We start from the raw sequence: 14505 nt of genomic DNA, 5'->3' as shown, positions 1-14505 counted from the left end.
TGGCTACGATCGCTCTGATTGGCTGTTGAAAGTGAAAATGCAAATCAGAGCGATTTGTAATATTTCACCTATGAAAAGTGGTGAAATATTACAATCCAGCCATGGCCGATGCTGCAATATCATCGGCTGGAAACACTGATCTGCCCCCCCACCCCCATCAATCTCCCCAGTCCTCTGTTCTGTGGTCCACTCCCCTCCGTTCGCCTGTCCGCTCCCCCCGTCCTCCTGTCCGCTCCCCGATGCTCTGATCCCACCCCCGTGCTCCGATCTACCCGCTGTGCTCTGATCCAACCCCCATGCTCCGATCCACCCTCCCCATACTCCGATCCCACCCCCCGTGCTCCGATGCAACCCCCGTGCTCCTATCCACCCCCGTGCTCCGATCCACCCCGTGCTCCGATCCACCCCCCATGCTCCGATCCACCCTCCGTGCTTCGATCCAACCCCCCTGTTCGCCGATCCACCCCCCGTGCTCCGTTCCACCTCTCCCCATGCTCCTATCCACCTCCCCCCATGCTCCGATCCACCCCCCCGTGCTCCACCCCACCCCCTCATACTTACCAAGCTTCCCGGTGTCCGTCCATCTTCTCCATGGGTGCCACCATCTTCCAGTGCAGATTTGTTCCAGGTACATTTTGATCACCTATCACAGTGATCAAAATAAAAAAAAATAGTAAATGACCCCCCCCCCTTTATCACCCCCATAGGTAGGGACAATACTAAAATACAGAAAATATATATATTTTTTTCCTGTAGGGTTAGGGTTAGAACTAGGGTTAGGGTTAAGGCTAGGGTGAGGGTTATGGTTAGGGCTAGGGTTAGGGTTAGAACTAGGGTTAGGGTAAGGCTATGCGCACACGTATTCCGCGCAGTTTTTTCTGCAGCATATGCGCAGCGTTTTTTGTTTCACATAGGTTTACATTGAACTGTAAACTCATGGGAAACTGCTGCAGACCCGCAGCTGCGGAAACGCTGTGGATCCACAGCATTTTCCGCAGCGTGTGCACATACCCATAGAATTAGGCTATGTGCACACGGTGTGGATTTGGCTGCGGATCCATAGCGGATTGGCCACTGCGGATTCGTAGCAGTTTTCCATCAGGTTTACAGTTCCATGTAAACCTATGGAAAACCAAATCCGCTGTGCCCATGGTGCGGAAAATACCACGCGGAAACGCTGCTTTGTATTTTCCGCAGCATGTCAATTCTTTGTGCGGATTCCGCAGCATTTTACACCTGTTCCTCAATAGGAATCTGCAGGTGAAATCCGCACAAAAAACACTGGAAATTCATGGTAAATCCGCAGGTAAAATGCAGTGCCTTTTACCTGCGGATTTTTCAAAAATGGTGCGGAAAAATCTCACACGAATCCGCAACGTGGGCACATAGCGTTAGGGTTAGGGTTGGAATTAGAGTTAGGGTTGGAATTAGGGCTAGGGTTGGAAATAGGGTTAAGATTAGGCTTGTGGTTAGGGTTATGGTTAGGGTTAGGGGTGTGTTGGGGTTAGGGTGGTGGTTAGGGTTGGGATTAGGGTTAGGATTAGGGTTAGGGGTGTTATGGGGTTAGGGCTGTGGTTAAGGGTGTGTTGGGGTTAAGGTCGTGGTTAGGGTTATGGCTAGAGTTGGGATTCGGGTTAGGGGTGTGTTGGGGTTAGTGTTGGAGTTAAAATTGAGGGGTTTCCGCTGTTTAGGCACATCAGGGGTCTCCAAACGCAACATGGCGCCACCATTGATTCCAGCCAATCTTGCTTTCAAAAAGTCCAATGGTGCTCCCTCCCTTCCAAGCCCCGACGTTTGCCCAAACAGTGGTTTACCCCCACATATTGGGTACTAGCATACTCAGGACAAACTGGGCAACAACTATTGGGGTCCAATTTTTCCTGTTACCCTAGTGAAAATAAAAAATTGCTTGCTAAAACATCATTTTTGAGGAAAGGAAAATGATTTTTTTATTTTCACGGCTCTGCGTTGTAAACTTCTGTGAAGCACTTGGGGGTTCAAAGTGCTCACCACATATCTAGATAAGTTCCTTCAGGGGTCTAGTTTAAAAAATAGGGTCACTTGTGGGGGGTTTCTACTGTTTAGGCACATCAGGGGCTCTGCAAACGTAACATGATGCCCGCAGACCATTCCATCAAAGTCTGCATTCCAAAACGTCACTACTTCCCTTCCGAGCCCTGACGTGTGCCCAAACAGTGGTTCCCCCCCATAAATGGGGTATCAACGTACTCAGGACAAACTGGACAACAACTTTTTGGGTCCAATTTCTCCTGTTACTCTTGTGAAAATAAAAAATTGCGGGCTAAAAAATAATTTTTGAGGAAAGAAAAATGATTTTTTATTTTCACGGCTCTGCATTATAAACTTCTGTGAAGCACTTGGGTGATTAAAGTGGTCACCGCACATCTAGATTAAGTTCATGGGAGGTCTAGTTTTCAAAATGGGGTCACATGTGGGGGAGCTCCAATGTTTAGGCACACAGGGGCTCTCCAAATGCGACATGGCGTCTGCTAACGATTGGAGCTAAGTTTTCATTCAAAAAGTCAAATGGCGCTCCTTCCATTCCGAGCCCTGCCGTGTGCCCAAACAGTGGTTTACCCCTACGTGTGAGGTATCAGTGTACTTAGAAGAAATTGTCCAATAAATTTTAGGATCCATTTTATCCTGTTGTTCATGTGGAAATTAACAAATTGAGGCTAAAAGACATTTTTTGTGAAAAAAAAGTAATTTTTCATTTTTATGGATTAATTTGTGAAGCACCTGGGGATTCAAAGTGCTCACTATGCATCAAGATAAGTTCCTTAAGGGGTCTAGTTTCCAAAATGGGGTCACATGTGAGGGAGCTCCAATGTTTAGGCACACAGGGGCTCTCCAAACGCGACATGGTGTCCGCTAACGATTGGAGCTAATTTTTCATTCAAAAAGTCAAATGGCGCTCCTTCCCTTACGAGCCCTGCTGTGTGCCTAAACAGTGGTTTACCCCCACATGTGAGGTATCAGTGTACTCAGGAGAAATTGCCCAATAAATTTTAGGATCCATCTTATCGTGTTGCCCATGTGGAAATGAACAAATTGAGGCTAAAAAAAATTTTTGTGAAGAAAAAAAAAGTACTTTTTCATTTTTACAGATCAATTTGTGAAGCACCTGGGGGTACAAAGTGCTCACTATGCATCTAGATAAGTTCCTTGGGTGGTCTAGTTTCCAAAATGTGGTCACTTGTGGGGGAGCTCCAATGTTTAGGCACACAGGGGCTCTCCAAACGCGACATGGTGTCCGCTAACGGTTTGAGCAAATTTTTCATTCAAAAGTCAAATGGCGCTCCTTCCCTTCCGAGCCTCGCCGTGTGCACAAACAGTGGTTTGTGACCACATATGAGGTATCGGTGTACTCAGGACAACTTTCCCAACACATTTTAGGATCCATTTTATCCTGTTGCCCATGTGGAAATAAACAAATTGAGGCTAAAAGAAATTTTTTATGAAAAAAAAGTACTTTTTCATATTTATGGATCAATTTGTGAAGCACCTGGTGGTTCAAAGTGCTCACTATGCATCTAGATAAGCTCTTTGGGGGGTCTAGTTTCCAAAATGTGGTCACTTGTGGGGGAGGTCAAATGTTTAGGCACACAGGGGCTCTCCAAACACGACATGGTGTCCGCTAAAGATTGGAGCCAATTTTTCATTCAAAAAGTCATGTGGCGCTCCTTCACTTCCGAGCCCTGTTGTGCGCTTAAACAGTGGTTCCCCCCACATGTGGGGTATCGACGTTCTCAGGACAAATTGTACAATAACTTTTGGGGTCCAATTTCTCTTTTTACCCTTGGTAAAATAAAAATATTGTTGCTAAAAGATCATTTTTGTGACTAAAAAGTTAGATGTTCATTTTTTCCTTCCATGTTGCTTCTGCTGCCGTGAAGCACCTGAAGGGTTAATAAACTTCTTAAATGTGGTTTTGAGCACCTTGAGGGGTGCAGTTTTTAGAATGGTGTCACTTTTGGGTATTTCAGCCATATAGACCCCTCAAACTGACTTCAAATATGAGGTGTTCCCTAAAAAAATGGTTTTGTAAATTTTGCTGTAAAAATGAGAAATCGCTGGTCAAATTTTAACCCTTATAACTTCCTAGCAAAAAAAAATTTTGTTTCCAAAATTGTGCTGATGTAAAGTAGATACGTGGGTAATGTTATTTATTAACTATTTTGTGTCACATAACTCTCTCGTTTAACAGAAATAAAAATTCAAAATTTGAAAATTGCAAAATTTTCAAAATTTTATCCAAATTTCCATTTTTTTCACAAATAAATGCAAAAGTTATCGACCTAAATTTACCACTAACATGAAGCCAAATATGTCACGAAAAACAGTCTCAGAATCGCTAGGATTCGTTGAAGCGTTCCTGAGTTATTACCTCATAAAAGGACATTGCTCAGAATTGCAAAAAACGGCCAGGTCATTAAGGTCAAAATAGGCTGGGTCATGAAGGGGTTAAGCATGCAAGCAAGCAGGCATGAAATATAAACCCAGTTATCACCAGAACAATTTTCCTCTTTGTTTGTGATTAAAATCAAAATACATAGAATTACAATTTTTAATTACCTTTGTTTTTTTTTTCAGTTTTTTTATGTGTTCTATTTTTTCATTTTACCTAGCTCATTTCAGAAATTGTACGAAAAAAATGCCAAACTAAAAATTTGGCTTTTCAAAACTGTATTATAAATAAAGGTAATAAAGACATCGAAAGATTATGGATACATTTAACTAGTCTACCAAAGTTGTGGTAAATAAAGTAAAACTTTTAGTTACACATCACTAAAACAGCATTCAACATGATGCAAATATATTGTACAGTAGAAATTATGAACAAATGTATTAGAGTTGGATTGAACTCTATGCAAATTTTGAAAAAAATCTGTATTCTGGAGAATATTGCTTTCACCACCATCTTGCTGATACGTAAAGGGCTTGAAAAGGTTAAAAAAAACTAAATATGCTCATCTCACTTCCCACCTCTCTGGAAGCCCCCCGCTGCTCCCTTCCCGCTGCCCAATCCTTCCACACCACCACTGTGTTACATGTCTGGCCTGGTTTTACAATAGGCCGGGTCTTGTAGAGGCAAGCTGACCCCGATGTTCACTGCACATGCTCAGAGTACCACTTGCAACAAGAAGACCCAGGCTAGAGATACAATGTAACAGAAGCATGGAGCACAGGACAGGGGGCAGAGAGCATCAGATATAACCAGAAAGGTGAGCAATAAATGAGTATATTCTTTTTTTTAAGCCTCTGCTCCTGGCTTGCTGTCTGATCCTTCATGCTACTGTCACACTGTATCTCTGCCTGTTGTTTACTCTAGGCCAGGACTTCCAGTTGCAAGTTGGTCATGAAGTTCACTGTGAAATCTCTTTGGCCTACTTGCAGCTGGAACCCTAAAGGTACCGTCACACTAGACGATATCGCTAGCGATCCGTGACGTTGCAGCGTCCTCGCTAGCGATATCGTCCAGTGTGACAGGCAGCAGCGATCAGGCCCCTGCTGTGCTGTCGCTGGTCGGGGAAGAAAGTCCAGAATTTTATTTTGTCGCTGGACTCCCCGCAGACATCGCTGAATCGGCGTGTGTGACACCGATTCAGCGATGTCTTCGCTGGTAACCAGGGTAAACATCGGGTAACTAAGCGCAGGGCCGCGCTTAGTAACTCGATGTTTACCCTGGTTACCATCCTAAAAGTAAAAAAACAAACGCTACATACTTACCTACCGCTGTCTGTCCTCGGCGCTGTGCTTCTCTGGTCTGGCTGTGAGCACAGCGGCCGGAAAGCAGAGCGGTGACGTCACCGCTCTGCTTTCCGGCTGCCCGGCGCTCACAGCCAGACCAGAGAAGCAGAGCGCCGAGGACAGACAGCGGTAGGTAAGTATGTAGCGTTTGTTTTTTTACTTTTGGGATGGTAACCAGGGTAAACATCGGGTTACTAAGCGCGGCCCTGCGCTTAGTTACCCGATGTTTACCCTGGTTACCGGGGACCTCGGGATCGTTGGTCGCTGGAGAGCTGTCTGTGTGACAGCTCTCCAGCGACCAAACAGCGACGCTGCAGCGATCCGTATCGTTGTCGGTATCGCTGCAGCGTCGCTAAGTGTGACGGTACCTTAAGTCTAGAGTAAACACCAGGGCAGAGGTGCAAGCAGGGAGCAGCTAGAGAAGTAGGCAGTGAGGTGAGTATAAGTATTTTTTCAATTTTTTAGATCTTGTTATGCTCTTGATAGACCGCAGACTATAATAACAGATTTTAACTTTGCTGAAAAGAGCTTCTCTGCTAATCAATTTTCTAGTAGAAGCTGCACAAACAGGTGAATTCATATTGTTTTCATATCCACTCATCTGTATTGCAGATTCATCTATTGTCCTGTGATACCACTTAAACAAATAGGATGTACATGTACATCATATGGGGACACATAATGCATAAATTAGACTCAGAAGCTGAGGGGACTCCATACAGACAGCTATGAATTTAGTTGTATTTTACAGCTGTAAAATCGAGAGGACATTGTATGGCCTATAAGTCTCCTAACACTCGCTTGGCATTGTCACCAGGGAGAGACACTCATTTTATTTCAAGGGACTTATTTCACAAGTAGGGATTGTTCAAAGTAGACAACCACATCATTATGACTATTATTAGGTTTCCAGCGATGTTGTTATCAAAGTTTCTCAGAGTCCAAAACAGCTAATAAGTGTCAATGTTTCTCAATAATGGTGAGCTACAGCACAGATTTTCAATTGTGCTTTACCTTTTTTTACTGAAATTTAGCAGATGGTCTTCTTAAAAACCTATATTATGGATGATGATGAATAAAAGTACTGATTTTCTAATTTCTCTTAATAATATTGAACACATTAAATTACTTACCTTTTAAGTGTTTTGCAATAGTGGAATTAATGTATTCAGTATTTTCAGAAATTTATGTAGGAATTAACCCCTTAGTGACAGAGCCAATTTGGTACTTAATGACCAGGCCAATTTTTGCAATTCTGACCACTGTCACTTTATGAGGTTATAACTCTGGAACGCTTCAACGGATCCCGCTGATTCTGAGATTGTTTTTTCGTGACATATTGTACTTCATGGTAGTGGTAACATTTTTTCGATATTACTTGCGATTATTTATGAAAAAAACGGAAATATGGCGAAAATTTTTAAAATTTTGCAATTTTCAAACTTTGTATTTTTATGCCCTTAAATCAGAGAGATATGTCACGAAAAATAGTTAATAAATAACATTTCCCACATGTCTACTTTACATCAGCACAATCTTGGAAACAAAATTTTTTTTTGTTAGGGAGTTATAAGGGTTAAAAGTTGACCAGCAATTTCTCATTTTTACAACACCATTATTTTTTAGGGACCACATCACATTTGAAGTCATTTTGAGGGGTCTATATGATAGAAAATACCAAGTGTGACACCATTCTAAAAACTACACCCCTCAAGGTTCTCAAAACCACATTCAAGAAGTTTATTAACCCTTTACATGCTTCACAGGAACTGAAACAATGTGGAAGGAAAAAATGAACATTTAACTTTTTTTTGCAAACATCTTAATTCAGAACCATTTTTTTTATTTTCACAAGTGTAAAAACAGAAATGTAACATAAATTTTGTTATGCAATTTCTCCTGAATACGCCAATACTTCATATGTGGGGGTAAACCACTTTTTGGGCGCACCGCAGAACTTAGAAGTGAAGGAGCGCCGTTTGACTTTTTCAATGCAGAATTGGCTGGAATTGAGATCGGACGCCATGTCACGTTTAGAGAGCCCCTGATGTGCCTAAACAGTAGAAACTCCCCACAAGTGACACCATTTTGGAAACTAGACCCCTTAAGGAACTTATCTAGATGTGTGGTGAGCACTTTGAACCCCCAAGTGCTTCACAGAAGTTTATAACGTAGAGCCGTGAAAATAAAAAATCGCTTTTGTTTACACAAAAATGATATTTTCGCCCACAAATTCTTATTTTCACAAGGGTAACAGGAGAAATTAGACCACAACAGTTGTTGTGCGAATTCTCCTGAATACGTCGATACACCATATGTGAGGGTAAACCACTGTTTGGGCGCACCGCAGAGCTTGGAAGTGAAGGAGCGCCGTTTTACTTTTTCAATGTAGAATTGGCTGGAATTGAGATTGGACGCCATGTTGCGTTTGGAGAGCCTCTGATGTGCCTAAACAGTGGAAACCCCCCACATGTGACCCCATTTTCGAAACTAGACCCCTTAAGGAAAATATCTCGATGTGTGGTGAACACTTTGAACCCCCATGTGCTTCACAGAAGTTTATAATGTAGAGCCGTGAAAAAAAAAAATCGCATTTTTTCTACAAAAATGATCTTTTTGCCCACAAATTTTTATTTTCACAAGGGTAACAGGAGAAATTAGACCACAAAAGTTGTGCAATTTCTCCTGAGTACGCTGATACCCAATATGTGGGGGTAAACCACTGTTAGGGCGCACCGCAGAGCTTGGAAGAGAAGGAGTGCCGTTTTACTTTTTCAATGTAGAATTGGCTGAAATTGAGATTGGACGCCATGTCGTGTTTGGAGAGCCCCTGATGTGCCTAAACAGTGGAAACCCCCCACAAGTGACACCATTTTGGAAATTAGACCCCTTAAGGAACTTATCTAGATGTGTGGCGAGCACTTTGAACCCCCATGTGCTTCACAGAAGTTTATAATGCAGAGCCGTGAAAATAAAAAATATTTTTTTTTTCCACAAAAAAGATTTTTTAGCCCTCAAGTTTTTATTTTCACAAGGGTAACAAGAGAAATTGGACCCCAATAGTTGTTGTCCAATTTGTCTTGAGTATGCTGGTACCCCATATGTGGGGGTAAACCACTGTTTGGGCGCACGGCAGAGCTCGGAAGGAAGGAGCGCCATTTTGGAATGCAGACTTTAATAGAATAGTCTGCGGGTATTATGTTGCGTTTGCAGAGCCCCTGATGTACCTAACCAGTAGAAACCCTCCACAAGTGACCCCATTTTGGAAACTAGACCCCCCAAGGAACTTATCTAGATGTGTGGTGAGAACTTTGAATGCCCAAGTGCTTCACAGTAGTTTAGAATGCAGAGTCGTGAAAATAAAAAATATTTTTTTTTCCACAAAAAAGATATTTTAGCCCCCAAGTTTTTATTTTCACAAGGGTAACAGGAGAAATTGGACTGCAATAGTTGTTGTCCAATTTATCCCGAGTACGCTGATGTGCCATATGTGGGGGTAAACCACTGTTTGGGCGCACGGCAGAGCTCGGAAGGGAAGGAGCGCCTTTTTGGAATGCAGACTTTGATAGAATGGTCTGTGGGCATTATGTTGCGATTGCAGAGCCCCTGATGTACCTAAACTGTAGTAACCCCCCACAAGTGACCCCATTTTGGAAACTAGACCCCCCAGGGAACTTATCTAGATGTGTGGTGAGAACTTTGAATGCCCAAGTGCTTCACAGAAGTTTAGAATGCAGAGTCGTGAAAATAAAAAATATTTTTTTTTTCACAAAAAAGATATTGTAGCCCCCAAGTTTTTATTTTCACAAGGGTAACAAGAGAAATTGGACCCCAGAAGTTGTTTTCCAATTTATCCCGAGTACGCTGATGCCCCATATGTGGGGGTAACCCACTGTTTGGGCGCACGGCAGAGCTCAGAAGGGAGGGAGCACCATTTGACTTTTTGAGCGCAAAATTGGCTGTCGTGTTTGGAGACCCCCTGATGTACCTAAACAGTGGAAACTCCCCAATTCTAGCTCCAACCCTAACCCCAACACACCCCTAACCCTAATCCCAACCTGATCCATAATCCTAATCACTAACCCTAACCATAATCACAACCCTTACCCCAAAACAACCCTAATGTCAACCCTAACCATAACCCTAATCAAAACCCTAAATCCAACACACCCCTAATCCTAATCTCAACCCTAACCTCAAACCTAACCCTAATCCCAATACACCCCTAATCACAACCCTAACCTTAACCCTAATCCCAAACCTAACCCTAATCCCAAGCGTAACCCTAATGCCAACCCTAACCCTAATACCAACCCTAATCCAAACCCTAACCCTAATCCTAGCTCTAACCCTAACTTTAGCCCCAACCCTAGCCCTAACTTTAGCCCCAACCCTAACCCTAGCCCTAAGGCTACTTTCACACTTGCGTCGTTTGGCATCCGTCGCAATCCGTAGTTTTGGACAAGAAACGGATCCTGCAAATGTGCCCGCAGGATGCGTTTTTTGCCCATAGACTTGTATTGCCGACGGATCGTGACGAATGGCCACACGTCGCGTCCGTCGTGCACTGGATCAGTTGTGTTTTGGCGGACCGTCGGCACAAAAAAACGTTCAATGAAACGTTTTTTGTACGTCGCATCCGCCATTTCTGACCGCGCATGCCTGGCCGTAACTCCGCCCCCTCCTCCCCAGGACATAGATTGGGCAGCGGATGCGTTGAAAAACTACAGCTGCTGCCCACGTTGTGCACAATTTTCACAGCGTGCGTCGGTATGTCGGGCCGACGCATTGCGACGGCCCCGTACCGACGTAAGTGTGAAAGAAACCTAACCCTAAATTTAGCCCCAACCCTCACCCTAAATTTAGCCCCAACCCTAACCCTAAATTTAGCCCCAACCCTAGCCCTAACCCTAGCCCTAACCCTAGCCCTAGCCCTAACCCTAGCCCTAACCCTAACCCTAGCCCTAACCCTACCCCTAACCCTAACCCTACCCCTAACCCTAACCCTACCCCTAACCCTACCCCTACCCCTAACCCTACCCCTAACCCTAACCCTACCCCTAACCCTAACCCTACCCCTAACCCTAACCCTACCCCTAACCCTAATTTTAGCCCCAACTGCTGTTCTCCTGCCGGCCGGCAGATGGAGACAGATGGCGGGCGCACTGCGCATGCGCCCGCCATTTTCTTCTGCCGGCGGCCAGGAGGAGCAGCAAGAGGATACAGGGACACAGGTGAGTATTATAGGGTCCCCGAATCCCCCTATTTCTCTGTCCTCTGATGTGCGATCACATCAGAGGACAGAGAATTACACTTTACTTTTTTTTTTTTTTTTTTTGCGGTCGCCGGTAAACAGTTAATTACCGGCGATCGCAAAACAGGGATCGGTAAAACCGACCCCGATCATGCTCTTTGGGGTCTCGGCTTCCCCCGGCAGCCGAGACCCCAAAGATTCCCGCGGGGCCGGCCGGCGGGCGCACTGCGCATGCTCCCGCCATTTTGAAGATGGCGGCGCCCACCGGGAGACACGAGGAGCATCGGGGGAGATAGGTGAGTATTGGGGGGCCACCTGGGACCCCTTTTCTCTGTCCTCCGATGTGCGATCACATCGGAGGACAGAGAAATTAAAAAGAGATCGCGTTTTTTTTGGGTTTTTTTGCGATCGCCGGTAAACGGTTAATTACCGGCGATCGCAAATGCGGGGTGGGTTAAAACCCCCCCCCCCAATCATGTTCTCTGGGGTCTCGGCTACCCCCGGCAGCCGAGACCCTGGAGAAAATCGGCCTCTGGGGGGCGCTATTCTCTTTTTCCACAGCGCCGTTAATTAACGGCGCTGTGGTTTAAGTACCTTTAGCGGCCGCCGTTAAAAGGCGTATCGGCGGTCGCTAAGGGGTTAAGAATAAAACCAAAGAAACAACTAGAGGAAAACATGTATTGAGTCTCATTAAATGCCTTCTTGTAATTTGTTAATAGTTGTAAATATATGTAAATTAACGGAATGATAATACATTTCTGAGAATCAGATGCATTGAGGTTTTTTTTTCCTTTTGCTGTTTTAATATCATCCGGAAGGAAATAATATTTCAGACATTTTACTTTATTGCTGCATATCCTTGAAAAGTTCAGATTTTCAAATACAAAATGAATTAGTTCCTGAATTTCAGCTAAATGGGGTTTTCCAGCAATTAGCCTTCTGTCAAGAACTTAATTAAAAGGGCATCTGGTTCATCCAATTCACTTATGTGAAGCCCAGCAAAGCAGAAAAGAAATCTGTATTGTAAATGTCTGCAACATTTTATCCACACAGGAATAAATACCTGGCAATGTAATCAATGCACAGCTTTAACAAACCTCTTAACAGTTCTACAGCCATTGCTGTTTCGGTTAGGTGAGCTCCCTTAGAGGAAAAAAAGTTGTTACTGTATTTATATCGCCAAATAAATAATAAATAGATAGTGTCAAAGTATTTATAAAACAAGTAGAAATGGCATTTAATGAAAAGTGGTTTCAAAGCATATTGGTACTGGACGGGCTTCCCAGACCAACGAAATGAAAGACTTTTAACCTAATTTTTGATAGGTTATAAGTAGGGGTGAGTGAAAGCCTGGATGTTCGGGTTTGTGAAGATTGGTTTAAGTAGAGTTCAAAGTTTGATTCGGTACCTGAACTTGAATTTGAACTTGACTCCAATACCGAACCACATAGAAGTAAATGGTGACCCAAACTTTGCAGGTTGAAAATGGCTGTAAAATGGTCCAAGTAAGGGCTAAGGGGATGCAAAGTAAACAAAATAGGAGTAAGAGCAGAAGTTCCCTGCAGTGAAATGTCGATAGCGAACTGACTTAAATTAACATAGAATCCAAAAAATAGGATCTCCATGGAGGAGGCAGGTCTAAGATTGACAGAGGCAGCGCATAGGCCCCCACATCCTCGTCCCTATCCTGATGGAACCCATGCTTCGCCTTGAATGGTATGGATCACGAGTAGTGTTGAGCATTCCGATACCGCAAGTATCGGGTATCGGCCGATATTTGCGGTATCAGAATTCCAATACCGAGTTCCGATACTTTCAGTATATCGGATACCGGAATCGGAAGTTCCCATAATTCAAAGAGCCCGAATTCAGTGTGGACACATCCTGTTCTGCATGGTAGGCATGTAACTACTGACATGGCTGTGATTGGCTGCTGAAATGATGTCATTATGCACTATAAAAGTCGCCGCTGCCATTTTGGGCTCACTCTGCTGGGACAGGACGCTGTGTTCTGACTGAGGGCCAGTTTAGAGATAGCGATTTGCTTCATTGTACTTTACCCAGGCTAATTTAGCAACCGCTGTGTGAGAACCTTGCTTTTGCCTTGCAGCGCTGTTCACAGCTGTCTGCAAGGTCTCTGTGTGTGTGAGTGCAGCTCGCTCTGTAGTCTGTCCGCAGCCACCGCTGGTTGTAATCAGCTCAGGGTGCGTCACTGCCTCATACTGTTCTATCCATTGTCTTTTTTTGCAATCAGTGCAGCCTGCTGCACATTTTTTCAAATGTATCCTATTAGTGGCTTTCCATCCGTATCCTGCTAGATTGTGGAAAAACTCTATATAGGATTACATAAATGAGCTTGTTTTGGCCTTGCAGCACCATTTACGGCTGTCTGCACGGTCTCTGTGTGAGTGCAGCTCGCTCTGTAGTCTGTTCTGCCGCCACAGCCGGTTGTAGTCAGCTCAGGGTGCATCACTGCCTCATACCGTTCCATTGTCCATTTCTCAATTAGTGCAGCCTGTGTTAGGACTGGCGGAACGCACCAAGTTTAAGATGTAATGGTATTAGGTGCGTTCGCAGTCCAAGGACCACCGTGCAGGTGAAAACCCTGCTGCTAGTAGAGATGGACGATATGGCGGTAAAATGTGAATACACACATGGGTTAACTTCAGCCTGTGTGAAGGAAGCGAACCTTGTTGCATCACAGGGCAGCGGTACCGCACCAAGAGCGCAAGCAAGGAGTCTCAGAACTCAATCCCAAGACTCAGGATTTGAGTTCATAAAGACCTCATGCGCTCGACACCGCTACTGGGGTGTCAGAGAGACAGAAATAGTATTATTTAAGAAGCACGAGAGTGCGTGCGGTGCCGCACTGGCAGACGCCACTAACCACCCAGGCTTGGGTCAGGAAAGCACAGAGAAAGCGCACGGCGCTGCACTGACCGTCACAGCAATTAGATGCTGTAATGTGTGTAACGTGCTGATGGCTAAGTCGGACGCTAGATAGCAATCATCCACCTTCCGCGAGCAGTCATACAATAGGGAGGGGATTTTAAAGAGCTACTTTCACTCACAACACACACACATTTACAAAAGTCAATACTAGCGCATGGCCATGCGGCCATGTGAGCCTTAAATAGTTGCAGCACGTTTAGGACCCTCAGAGAAGGACCAATGGAGTTGCTGCAGTACCTGAGCATGTGACCCCAGATCTCCACTAAGAGATCTTGCCCTGGGCATGCTCAGAATGCAAAGCAGGACTTAGTCCTAGCACCTACAAGGACCTTCCAAGAAGGACCAATGACCTAGCTGCAGTATCTGATCATGTGACCCTCGATCTCCACTGAGAGATCTTACTCTGGGCATGCTCAGAACGTGAAAAGCAGGACTTAGTCCCAGAAGCGTCTGCTCACCGCTGCCCAGCATTGACTTCAATGAAGCAGAAGCAGGAAATGCAGCAGTAATTCTTAGCACAGAGTCAG

Source organism: Ranitomeya imitator, chromosome 2 (assembly GCF_032444005.1).
Source record: "Ranitomeya imitator isolate aRanImi1 chromosome 2, aRanImi1.pri, whole genome shotgun sequence".
NCBI lineage: Eukaryota > Metazoa > Chordata > Amphibia > Anura > Dendrobatidae > Ranitomeya > Ranitomeya imitator.
The sequence above is the reverse complement of the archived record's forward strand: the minus strand, read 5'-3'. Positions refer to the sequence as shown.